The sequence below is a fragment of the Condylura cristata genome, unplaced genomic scaffold (assembly GCF_000260355.1).
Source record: "Condylura cristata isolate star-nosed mole 26May11 unplaced genomic scaffold, ConCri1.0 scaffold00002, whole genome shotgun sequence".
NCBI classification, from domain to species: domain Eukaryota; kingdom Metazoa; phylum Chordata; class Mammalia; order Eulipotyphla; family Talpidae; genus Condylura; species Condylura cristata.
In genome coordinates, this window is record NW_004567103.1 from 54,469,750 (window position 1) to 54,477,739 (window position 7,990).

Sequence of the window (7,990 nt, forward strand, 5' to 3'; positions counted from 1 at the left end):
GGTCACCTCCGGGGCAGGCGGGAATCGAACTCATGCTGAAGTGGCTTTAGCTTCTCAGTGCTGTGCTTTAACCCGCTGCGCCACCAGGGAGGGCCACAAAGTTGAGTATTTTGACAAAAACATATGACTCCTTACAGAAAGTTTGCTGACTCCTGGAATAAACCATAAAGCCAGATTGAATTGACCCTGAGCATTTAATACAGTTGAACCATGCAACTATAAGACAACTTCAGAATAATAATTAAGGACTGTGGTCAGCCTCCATGGCTACTTCTTAACTGCATTTTTTTAGAGTACACACAGAAGAGCACCCAAATACAGATTTAAATTCCTTGGGTATTCTTTTTTTTATTTTTTTCATGTCCACATATGTATAATTTAATAACAACACGTGTATGACTATGCCATTTATACTAGCTATTTTAGTATAGAGCTTTTCTTTTTACCCCCTTTATTTTTTTTTTTTTTATTTTTTAAAGATTTTATTTTATTTGTGCATACAGAACTGGGATACAGGTCAGAGATGCGGAGGGTGAGAGAATTCACCAGAGACAGAGTGGGGAGCAGAACAGGCAGATCAACGAAATACACTGCTGAGGGGAGCAGCGGGCGGGTCAGAAGAGGTCTGCCACGCCATGTGGTCACCTCCGGGGCAGGCGGGAATCGAACTCATGAGGAAGCGGCTTTAGATTCTCAGTGCTGTGCTTTAACCCGCTGCGCCACCAGGGAGGGCCTACCCCCTTTATTTTTAATTTGACCCCCTGCCTCTTCTGCTACTCTACAGTAATTCCTTAAAAGTTTATCCTTTTTTTTGTTTGTTTTCCCTGTATGGTCATATAATCGTTAAAGAATGTTTTTAACTATTCAGAACTATAAACTATTCAGAAAAATGTGGATTAGCTCACTTTGACTATGTGTATGTATTGATATTGCTATTCATTGGTGTTACCTGATTATTCAGACAAAAGGAATGGTAGCTCTGTCTCCTCCAGAATCACCTAATACACTTAACTTACTTTCCATTATGCAACATATGTTAGATGATAAGCCTGCCTAGGAATTATCTTAATTTCTTTTTCCATTATTATTCTAGCCCTTTCTCAGCTTTTTGCTAAGGCCATTGGGTATACTTCAGTATTTAAAAACATGTCATCAGTACTTTCCTATATCATAAAGATTTTTTAAAATCACTATTTATGTATGTATATGCATACTGCTTAGTTTCTTGAATAGCCTATTTCCCAGAAAGTTTTTCACACTGTATCTTTAACCAATTTTACTAGCGACTTGGCCATTTATAGCATGGGCAGTATAGGAGAAATCCTACATTGTCCTCTATTATGTCATCATAAATGGCTTGAAAATGGTGACATGTTTTAAATGTTTCACTTGTATTGAATGTTTATAATTCTGAGTTTTAGCATGCCACATAAGTATATTGGTGGTTTTTATTGATTTTGTTGCTGTGGTTTGAATATTATTCTCTTCAAAGCTAAAAATTCTTTAATTTAAAAATTGTATTTTAATTCAAATTTTAGAGGGTATTAACTTGGTACATTTGTTTGAATATAGTTATTTTTGCCCAATTTTCTGGGCAGACTTTTCTCAGGGAAGTGATTATTTCATTATTTTCAAGTCTATTACGGTATTTTAAAATCTTATGAATTTACACAGTTGAAAGTTTTTAATGTGTTTTTGTATATCAAGGTCTTAGGAAAATATGAAATGTGTTTGAAATGAATATTTGGTTTCTTCTTAAATCTTAACATTTTAAAAAATATACTGATAGTACTGATTGTGTTAGACTTAACTTTATCAGGATGACAGTCAAGTGTTTTCCTGATACTTCTGTTTTTCTACTAGTTACAGTAATACAAGTTGTAAAATAGTTTTTGTGAAATTATATGCCAGGATTCTAATATCCCTTTTAAATAATTTTTAATCTGAGTGAATACTACTTTTGCCAAATTGTAGCATTTAAAAATTAATTGAGTAGATGAAAATTAAGATTAAAAAGTTGAAGAAAGCCAACATAGAAATGATTAGTATATAGTCTGTTTACCTAATGAGAAATATCTAGAAAGAATTACAAATACTATAATGATTCTAAATTTACTGAAGTGAGAAAAAAAGCTTATCTGAGACATTAGAAGTGTTAATGGCTTTTTTTTTTTTTTTTAGGATTTTTTGTTGTTATGCTACCAGAAACAAATGTGGAATATAATCTTTTATTACAGCAAAATTACAATCTTTGCAGTATTACTAATATATTTCATGCACCAAAAAATGTGTAGTAGGAAAGAAATGAGCAGAAGTTATTAACATAAGACAGATAAAAAAGAGAAATAATTTTATAAGAAAAGTAGAAATAAAGTAGATCTTTTAAAAGACAGGTACAACTATTAAAATTACAGTACATTTTTAAAGTTCTAAGGGAATATTTCCCTTTTTACTGAATTTTAAAATATTTTTCAATCTTATTTACTTATTTTTAAAGTTTTATTTGTATCTATACATGCAATATCTGGAGCATAGGCCAGAGGTACAGGGCAAGAATGTTTAGCTGAGACAGAGTGGGAAGCAGAACTGGCAGATTTTTTGAGGGGAGCACGCAGGACAGGAGAGGTCTGCTGTGCCGAATGTGGGTTAGTTCCCTGGCTAGGGGTTGAACTTAGGTCCCTAGAGTAACAATTATAGCACTGAGATTTCACCACTAAGCCACTAGCGAGGCCCCTAAAAAATATATTAAATGTAATATCCTATTAGTTCATTTAGATGAATCAGTGAATTATTTTTCTTTATGTGAAAAATGAAACAGGTCCTTAGTCCTTAAAAAGGGGCCATATATTCCTGTTAAAAGTTAAACAGGGAAACAGCTCTCACAGAGTAAATCTGTTGGATTGCTTCCTTGTTTTAAATCCTTGTTTGATTATCTAACATACTCTGCCTAACTATAAAAATAAATTCAGGAATAGGATTCAAGTTTGTGGTTCCATATGGAAGGAACTTGGAAGTCACCATTCCATTCTAACAAGTAAAACCTGAACAGAGTGAAAAACTCAACAACTCTTCTTGGATCCCTAACAGAGGGGAGGACACAGGGCAAACTGTGATCCCTAACATTATAATCACGTGATGTGAGTCATATAAATATAGGGAGTTATGGCTTAAAGGAGAAGAAAGCAGTATAGGAACCAGTACCCAAGTAGAAAATCCTGAACTGTAATTGACCATTTCTTGGAGTCTGATTGTGTACAACTAATTTAAAACTCCAAGTAGACACAATCTTAGTGGTATCCTAACACTGTTGTAAGATTCACTCTTCAGAGCTTAACTCTATTCCCCCAGTAACTATTTTCTAAAACCCTCAAACTTCTAGCAGGGGGAAATGGTAAAGGGACCATTTTGAAATACACCAGAGCACTTTTTTCTTTTTAACAAGGCTTGTTCTCAGGGAAACTTTAACTAGGCCCTAGCGTGCTCTGAGATGCACCTGGGGAAGAGAAATTACCCAATTCCAGCCAACCTCTCATTTTTCCTACCTATGAAGGTAGAAAAAAAAGCAAAAATTCTTTTGAAGTTCATAATCCAGAGACATTGGCTCAGTAAAAGTTTGAAACCTAATCATAGGCTTATTGAATGCTTCCTCTCTCCCCACACCTCATCATTACATTACTAAAGATGTATTTATAATAGTTCCTTTACCCAATATATAGTGTCAAAACTGTCAAAAAAATTTTTTTAACTCACACTAAAGGCAAAAAGCATAATTTGTGGAAACAGAGCAAGCATCATAAGTAGACTTAACAGATTTGGAACTTTAGAATAGGAATTTAAAACGACTATGATTAATAGGCTAAGGATTCTAATGAATAAAATAGTATGCGAAAGCAGCTTGGCAGTGTAAGAAGAGGCATAACAAAACAAAAAGAAATACGAAGAAAAAAGAACAAAAAAATTGCTAGAGTTAGAAAAACAGGAGTACTGTAACAGAAATGAAGAATGACTCATCAGCCTGAAGAAGGATCTCTGAACTATAGGAGATAGAACCCTTAAAAACCAAAAATTAAAGAGAACAAAGGGAAAAACACACAGGATAGTCAAGAACTGTGGCATGGCAAGAGAAAGTGTAACATAGGCATAATGGTACTATCAGGAGAAGAAAGAAGAAATAGAATAAGTAATTGAAAAGGCGAATTTCCTTTTTTACCCAAATTCTTGGACATTAATTTGGTCCAAGAAACTCAGAGGACAGCAAGCAGGATATAAACAGAAAAAGTCAAAACAAAACAAAAGCTGTACCTTTGTATATACTTCCAAATTAAAGAAAATCAAAGATAAAGAAAAAAAATTCTGTCGAGTCAGTTTAAAAATGCTTTATCTGTAGAGAAACAAAGGTAACAATTGCATACAACTTCTCAGAAATTATGCAAGTAGGAGAGGAGACTAAAATACTTAAAAACTTGAGAGAAACCTGGAATCAAGCAAGATTTCTGAAGCATGTGAAATTACCTGCAAACTGAAGGAGAAATTGACAGAGTAAAATTGTGGCAGATGGTATCTAGTAGACCAAAAAAATTCAAAAGTTCACTGCAGAGAACAAAAATAATACCATTCAGAGATAGATACAATAGATAAAAAACAGTAAAGATAAGAACTTTTATTTTTCTTGTTTATTTTTTTAAGGTTTATTTATTCTTAGAAGCACTGTGGTGTAGGCCAAATGTCTGGGGGGTGAGTGGACTCACCAGTGATAGAGTGGAGAGCAGAACAGATAGAATGTTATAATACATTGCTGAAGGGAACAGCAGGTGTGATAGAAGGGGTCCGTTGATCACAAGTGAGTTAGCACCCTGGCTGGGGAGCTAACTCAGGCCATGGAGGTGATTGCACTGAGACTCAACCCTTACATCAGAGAGCCCTTATTTTTCTATTCTCACCAGATCTAACAGATTATTTGTTCACAATAATACCAAAATTATGTATATTGTATATATGTCTTTATTTATAGAGAAGTGAAATTAGAACAGTGCTGTTGGTAGGAAAGCATTGGGATTTTTTTGTTACTATGAGATACACCAGCTTTGAAGTGGAGTGGTATTATATAAAATGAAGTTACTTATGATTGTAAATAACTAATAAAACTCTAGAGTAACTAAAATAAAAAAAGTGGCTTGGGGAGATATGGTGCTGAAACAACTGAATATCCACATGCAAAAATATAAGTATTTTCATTTTACACCCTTCATTAAAATTAACTCAAATGGGCCCTCCCTGGTGGCGCAGCGGGTTAAAGCACAGCACTGAGAATCTAGAGCCGCTTCTGCATGAGTTCGATTCCCGCCTGCCCTGGAGGAGGCCACATGGCGTGGCAGACCTCTCCTGGCCCGCCCGCTGCTCCCCTCAGCAGTGTACTTCGTTGATCTGCCTGTTCTGTTCCCCACTCTGTCTCTGGTGAAGCCTCTCACCGCCCCTGAGCCTCTGGCCTGTGCCCCAGTTCTGTATGCACAAATAAATAAATCTTTAAAAAAAAAAATTAACTCAAATGAAGCATAGACCTAAATGTAAAAGACTATTAAAAAAAAAAAAAAACTATAGGAGAAAACAGATCACTTTGTATATTGTGGTGAGTTGTTAACTGTAACACCAGACATGATTCAAATAAAAACTAATTGATAAGCTGGACTTCATTTAACATTAGAAATGTTAAATGCCCTGCTCTGTGAAAGATGTCAAAAGAATGAGAAGTCAAACCACAGACCTGGAGTGTTGTCAAAAAACACATCTGAAAAAATTGAGCAAAATGTACAAAGAACACTAAAAACTCAAGAATCGAAAAAATATAGCCCCATTTAATAAGGGAACCACAGACATAACACCTTACCAAATAAGATACATAGATGAAAAATTAGCATATGAAAAAATGCTCCATACCACATAGCATGGGAGATATGTAAATTAAAACAACAGTTACAGGCCAATACATACTTTTCGGAATGGCCAAAGTCTGTACTACTGACGATACCAACAGCTGGCGAGGATACGTAGCAATAGGAACTTTCATCCAAACCTGATAGGAATACAAAATAGTATAGCCATGTTGGAGACAGTTTTGCAGTTTCTTATCGAATTAAATGTAATTTTATCTTACAGTTCAGCAATTGCACTCCTAGGTATTTACCCAAAGTTGCTGAAAAATTATATCCACACAGAAACCTGCATATAGATATTTACAGCAGCTTCTTTCATAATTGCCAGATCTTAGAAGCAGCCAAGATGTCCTCTAGTAGGTAAATGGATAAATTGTGCTGGCAGTAAAAAGAAATGAGCTATCGAATCATTAAAAGGCATGAAATAAACTAAAATGCATACTGCCAGGTAAAAGAAGCCAATCTGAAAAAACTGCATTCTATGACTCCAAATAGGATATTCTGTAACAAGCAAGACACTGAAAGGTTAGGTGTTCCCAATAATAGAGATGGGGAGAGATGAATGGGTACAGCACCGAAGATTTTTAGGGCAGTGGAAATATTCTTTGTAATAATGGTAAATTTATGTCATTTTATGTTGTTCAAAACCATAGAGTGCCCAACATCAAAAGTGAACCTTAAATTGCATGTATAATGTGTCAAGATAAGTTCATCCTTGGTATGTTACTGTGTTCTGGGACCTAATTTCCACCCAGTGTGTGGGTGTTGAGGCTTTCCCACACCAACAAGTAATTCTTAATCTCCAGCAGGGTATCTGAGAATTCAATTCAATTCGGACACTACCTACCAGTAGCAATCAGATTCCACAAGTTAAGGACTCATCTCCCAAGACCATCCTGTATTTCAGAAACTGGCTGCAAGCCTAGGCAAGCCTATATTTCTGACCAGCTATAGATGGGGGTTCCCATGAACCTATCCTCTGGGTTGAGGTGCCTGTTCCAAACCACAGATTATTATCTATACTTCTGTCTGACTGACTATAAATCAGGTACCCAGGACACCAACCTCAGGTTCAATTAGTTTGCTATAGCAGCACATAGAACTCAGAATCTCCTTTACTCACTAGATAACTGATTTATTACAAAGGTTATGAAATAACAAATGAAAAAGATATATAAGGCAATGTGCGGCAAAAAGCTTCCACATCCTCTCCAGGCAAAACTGTTCTCCCTTAAATCTTCATATTAACTATTTGTAACTCATATATTTTAGATCCAAAAGAAAATGAGGGTAGTCATACCCTCATTGTTGGATGTCTTTAATTTTTTATAATTTCTAAGGATCCTTGTATGTTTGACTTTTTCTACCAGGAAGGATTTGTATTATAAAGTCATTGAGTAAAAAGTTCTAGAACTTTTTTTTTTTAAAGATTTATTTATTTATGCATACTGGGGTACAGGCCAGAGGCTCAGGGATGGTGAGAGGATTCACCAAAGACCAAAGAATGGTGAGCAGAACAGGAAGATTGACAGAGTACCCTGCTGAGGGGAGCAGGGGGCCGATCAGCAGAGGTCTGCCTTGCCATGTGGATCACCTGGGCAGGCAGGGGTCGAACTCGTGTTGAAGTGGCTTTAGCTTCTTAGTGCAGTGCTTTAACCCACTGTGCCACCAAGGAGGGCCCACCACATGCTTCTTTTACTAGTGAGGTAACTAGAGGATACCTGTTGCAGTCCATAGCTGCTCAGTAAATGTTACATGAATAAACAGGGCTTTGGCTTTTGTTTTTTAGTTGCTTAAATAGTTAAGTGGGAGTAGTGCATGTGTACTGTTTTTGAACAGATGGAGTCAATATCTTGTAGCAAGCTTTCAGTTCAAGATGCTATTTATTTAGGAAATATGTATGGCAATTAGGAATTCTAATATTAATGCTTTAGATATAGCTATAAAATGAAGAAAGAGGCCCTCCCTGGTGGCGCAGCGGGTTAAAGCACAGCACTGAGAATCTGAAGCCACTTCTGCGTGAGTTCGATTCCCGCCTGCCCCGGAGGTGACCACATGGC